Consider the following 5,830-nt stretch of genomic DNA (forward strand, 5'->3'; position numbering starts at 1 on the left):
GGAAGGATAAATGTGATTCAGAGCCAATCATATTCCATTTAGTGATGTGTGCTCAGCCTTGTTATATCAGCAAAGGCAGCAGGAAATGCAAATCCTGAAGAGTTTTGATAGAGTGAAGAAGGAGAAAGTGTTGCCAGTGACAGAAGGGTCAGTAACCAGAGGAAACACATTTAAAGTAATTGACAAAAGAATTCGAGTTGTGATGAGGAGATTGTTTTTTCAGCAGTGTGTTGTTCTGGTCTGGAATGCAATCCTGAAAGGTCAGTGGAAGCAGATTCAATGTTAACTCTAAATGGAATTGGATATATACCTGACATGGAAAATCTAACAGGGCAATGGGGGAAAGGACAGGAGTGTGGGATGTGGGATTAATAGAATAGCTCTGTTCAATATCCGGCATATGCACAGTAATAAGGTTCAGTGCTTGGACCTCAGATATTTTCACTCTATCAATGGCAGAGAAGGCTGGATGAACCATGTGGCTACTCCTCACGTTCTTCCCCGTGTCCAGGATAAAGTGTAACATGACACTGATTTCCAGATGGCCAAAACAAATGCAACAGACATCTTTTGTGGAAACATCACATTTAAAGTGAGAAACTAATCAAAAGGCACAAACGGGGATTGAACCCGTGACCTTCAATCTACGAGACTGACACCTTACCACTTGGCCACCATGCCTTTTGTTAACGAACATCTGAGGCTCCAGGGGAGGATTTGTGATTCTTTTTCAATTTGGTTGAAACAGCATCGAGAAACATGCACAGAAATAAAGAGGGATTGTGGAATGGGTAACAGATCAGCCTCATTTACATCATCAGCATCATGAAATCTTCATTCAGACGTTCCATTCCCATCCTCAGCTTTTCTCACATCTGTACAATAATATAAGAGTGGACATTGGGTTGTTACTGGGCAGATTATATAAATAGACTATGTGCATCATCACAGGAAGTGATGTAATATAATCTGTACGGCACCTCATGGAGAGTTGTAGATGAAACCTTCAATGCAAGATGTGTAGAGTAAACTCAGGTTATTTTAACCGTCAGATTCTTATAAATTCTGTACTACGCCTTGACAGATATCAGAATATTATATGGGGGCCACAGTAAACCAAAGCGAAGATGGAGAAATCTTTGCCTGTACCTTTGAAAAGGTCACTGCACTGAACCAAGCCGACGAGTGGCCGAGTTGGTTCCAGAGGTTTGCAAGGTATCGTACTGCATCGGGTCGCGTGCAGAAGCCAGACATGGAGCAGGTCAGTACACTATTGTCTGCAATGAAGGGAGTGTGCAGGCAACATCCTCATGAAGAACAGAAGGCAACATGTGAAGAAGTTATTAAGGCACTGAAGACCTATTTTAATTGAGGAAAAAAATGTCATCGTGGAGCCAAAGTTAAAACGCTGCATTTGCTGACAACGCAACCACCAGGTGACGCTGTACTAGCACATGCGCAAATGCAGCCTCTTCCACTGAAACGTCACTGTCTGTGACATTCAGGCAGCTGCCAGGATTAAAGATGGAGCTACTCAATTTATCACAGAAAACAACTTCGACCCAAAAATCCCCTCAAAGGTTGCCATCGCCGCCTCCGTCCCACCCCCAACAGTCCCCCGCTCCTTCTTGTGCATTCGCCAGTTATATAGTACCAAGTCATCTTAATTCACCTAAAGCGAATTATTTTCGGAGCAGTGACTGTCGTTTCATAAGCAAATATGGCACATATCTACACAATGGACATGTTTTGGTTGATACTCGGAGAACGTTGCGCTGTTTGAAGTCTCATCAGAAGGACAGCACCTCTGACAGTGCTGCACACCCTCTGTAATTCAGTGAGGTTTCATAGAGTCATAGAGTTATACAGCACAGAAACAGGCCCTTCGGTCATCATGTCCGTGCCGGCCATCAAGTACCTATCTATTCTAATTCCATTTTCCAGCACGTGGCCGAGGCCTTGTATTCTGTGGCGTTTTGAGTGCTCATCTAGATACTTCTTAAATGTTGTGAGGGTTCCTGCCTCTACCACTCCTTCAGGCAGTGTGTTCCAGATTCCAACCACCCTCGAATTGAAACATTTTTTCCTCAAATCCCCGCTAAACAGTGCCATCCCATTCTCCGGACGATCATTCCCCGCTTCCCCCCATCCCACTCTCTGACTGCTCACTCCCCGCTTCACCCACCACCACCCCCATCCTGCTCTCTGGCCGCTCACACTCCAGGCCATGGGCTCTGCCGCTTCCCTCCTCTCGGCCACTCGCTCCAACATTGCCCCATCACCTCTCGAGGCTCGCCTTGCTTTATCGGGTGGTGTGGTGAAGAATGATCGAATGTTGGATCGAGAGGCCGAGAGGAGGGAAGCAGCATGGCTTAGAGCTAGTGTCCGGAGGGACGTGGGGGGGAAGCGGGGCGTGAGTGGACGGAGAGAGGGCAGTGCGAGGGTGGGGGGGTGGCAAGCGGCCGGAGGGCGGGGGAGCAGGGTAGCGAGGAGCGGGCAGCGAGCGGCCTGGAGTGAGTGGCTGAAAGGGGGGAGAGAGTTTTCCCGCGCATGCGCCACTTCGTCCTGGAAGACGTAGGCTGAGCATGCGCAGCATCTCAGAGCGCAGGAGACTGTTTGTGCATGTGCGAGCTTGGAGCGCTCTGATGACGTCGGCTGGCTGCTGCATTGTCAGGAATCACTTTGAATTTAATAAGCGTACAAAACAGAAAGGGGGGAGTATTCATTCATTTATCAATGACTTGTCCAAACTCACGGATGTTTGTGAATACGGCAACATAAGAGAAGAGCTGAATGGAGACAGGATTGTGTTCGGGGTATTAGACAACACCCTTTCAGATCATCTGCAGTCCAGGGCTAATCTCACATTAACGAAAGAGTTTCAATTGAGCAGACAAACAGAGGTTAGAAAGTTTAACCAATCCGTTGTTCGAGGGGACAGGGAGAGTCTGATCTCGAGAGTTGCAGACTCAATTGAATTTGTTAAGAAAACAAAAGGAAAAATTAGTGGTAAAAGAGAAGAAAGACGGGAAGAGCATCTAGTGGTAGCTGCAACCAAATGCAGTAGGTGTGGCAGAGAGAGACACAAGTGGGAAAACTGCCTCGCCAAAGAAGCTGAGTGTTTTTCCTGCAGAAAGATGGGACACTTTCAGTCAGTGTGTGGCAGTAAAATACCAGCACTGAATATAATTAAAGGGAAATCCCCAGACAGCAAAAACATTAATGAAGTACAGGATATCCAAAGTGTGGAAATACATTTTTTAGGTGAAATCCAGGAAATAAAATGAGAGTTGCTGGACGACAGAAATTCTGAAATATTTTAAGACAGAGGTAGATAGATTCTTGATAAACAAGGGGGTGAAAGGTTATCGGGGGCAGGTGGGAATGTGGAGTTGAGGTTACAATCAGATCAGCCATGATCTTATTGAATGGTGGAGCAGGCTCGAGGGGCCGAGTGGTCTACTCCTGCTCCTAATTGGTATGTTTGTATGTAAGAAAACATGTTCTAGATACAATGAGAACTATCATTTGTTTGGAAATGGATTTGAACCCTTTTATCAAAAGGTTATAGAGCTTTAATTTTTCTACAATTAACAGGCAAATCCTTGTGGAGTTGAGACTGACAGAAACAATGGGCTGGATTCTATAGAGCCCTCGACGTCGAGATCTGTGGTGGGGGTGGGGTGGGGGCCGCCTGAAGATGGCCCCGGATGAGACCCGCCACGGACCTCAACGCCGGCAGGGCCTGGCTCGATATTGCCGGCGACGGCGAGGCCTTGTGGGGGACCCCCACCGCTCGGCAACGGGACCACAAACCTGCATTAATTATTATCCCATCACTTCCTGATGTTCCGCTGCGATCTTCAGCCCAGTGGCCGGCACTGCCGTGCCTTCGGAGCCCCACCCGGGCAAATGAGGTGCAACACTGGTGGGGAGGGGGGGAGAAGGTACGTTACTCAGTGTGGGGGTGGGGGGACGGAGTCAAATTAATGTCATGGGTGTAGGGGATGGTGGGAAGGGTTATAGTTTACAGTTTGTGCAGTTTTGGGCGGAAGGTCAGATGGTAAAGGTAGGTTTTGGTAGGGAAGGGCAAATAATTAATTTAACTGTTATTGGGGGGATGGGAGAGAGGCAAAAGCAATGTATTTATTTCATTTAATTTAATCTTCCTTTAAATATTTTCCAAAAGGACTAACAGCCCTTTAAAAATGGCTGACACTCCAGTACAGTACTAAGGCAGTGCTGCACTATCAGAAATGCTGTTTTTCAGGTGAGACAGAAAACTGAGGATCCCTCTGCCCTCTCACGTGGATGTTAAAGGTACCATGGCACTATTTCAGAGAATAGAAGGGGAATTATTTCTGGGATGCTGGTCATTGTTTAACCCTGAATCAACATCACTTCAAAACAGATTATCTCGTTTTTATCACGTTGTTGTTTCTGGGAGCTTGCTGTGCGCACATTGGCCACCATGTTTCCTACATGACTACAGTGACTACACTTGGAAAGTCCTTCATTGGCTGTAAAAGGCTTTGCAATGTCCTGTGGTCGTGAAATGCAAGTCTTGCTTTTTCCATTGTTATCAGTGTCATTGTGATCAAAAGATAGGATTCGTGAACACAAAGTTTGAATCAATTTTGATTAAAATAATGTAAAAGCATCTATATTCTTGCACTGTACTTAATAATCTCCATCTTCCTATCCTTACAGAGTGCAATGTCATCGACCCTGAAATTGATTCCGCAATCTCATACAATCTTAGACTCATAGAAAGTTTAAGGCACAGAAAGAGGCCACTTGGCCCTCAGACAATTTCAGCCCAGTTCTGATGAAAGGTCACAGACCACAAACGTTAACTCTGTTTCTCTCTCCACAGATGCTGCCAGACCTGCTGAGTATTTCCAGCATTTTCTGTTTTTATTTCAGATTTCCAGCATCTGCAGTATTTTGCTTCTGTGTTAATTTGAAAGTTAAAACTGAACCACCTGTCTACAATTCACACTGGGGTATCCCATGAAATGATTCTGTATAATATTGATATAATGAATACAGATTCCGACACAGAGCTTCCTGTGGGGAATTGGGGATATGAAAACCAGCAGACTCTGCAGGGATTTCCACTGGGAGCACAAATTCACAAAATCTACCTTTTATATATCGATTCATTTTGATTGTCCTTCTGGAAAATTATTTTGCAACAATTTAAACATCAACCCACAGCTCCATGACTGGGCCAATGATGAGGTCATCCTCTGACACGTCATGTGATAGCTGGAGCCACAAGACATCAGAACCAGATTTGTGACTGGATTAAAACCCGGAATCCTGTCCCAATGGCTTTTCAAATAAAGCTGTTGCTGTTTGAAAACACAGCAGTTAAACTTTCTGCCTGACCATGAGGGGAGCTAGGGAGAAATTTACAAAACTCAATCCTTCAACAAAATAGTTCAAAAATCATTCATATCGAAATCATGTGAGGATTCATATGCAGTAGAGAAACAAGCAGAATACAGAAAGTACAGAGGAGAGCCTGAAAAAGGAAATGAGATCAGCAAGAGAATGTATGAGAAAAGATTAGCAGGTCACATAACTGGGAACACTGAAGTCTTTTACCAACATATGGACAGTCAATGAAAGGGTGGGTCAATTAGGAGATCCTATGGAGGCAGAGGGTGTGGCTGAGGCACTAATTAAGTATCACAAAATAAGCGGATGCTGCAAATGTCACAGTAAAGGAGGAGGAAGTGAAGAAATTGGACAGGATGAAAATAGATAAAGAGGAGACAATTACAAGGTTGGCAGCACTCACAGTAGAAAAGTCACCCAGTTT

General features: G+C 45.1%; 1 non-coding gene across 1 annotated transcript; it reads right to left on the minus strand.

Annotated features, from left to right (window-relative positions):
* Positions 1 to 609: 609 nt before the first annotated feature.
* On the minus strand, positions 610 to 681 carry trnat-cgu (transfer RNA threonine (anticodon CGU)). Its single transcript has one exon. It is a non-coding gene; the product is annotated as a tRNA-Thr (tRNA).
* Between the last annotated feature and the right edge of the window lie 5,149 nt (positions 682 to 5,830).

This window comes from Heterodontus francisci, unplaced genomic scaffold, assembly GCF_036365525.1.
Source record: "Heterodontus francisci isolate sHetFra1 unplaced genomic scaffold, sHetFra1.hap1 HAP1_SCAFFOLD_86, whole genome shotgun sequence".
NCBI classification, from domain to species: Eukaryota; Metazoa; Chordata; class Chondrichthyes; order Heterodontiformes; family Heterodontidae; genus Heterodontus; species Heterodontus francisci.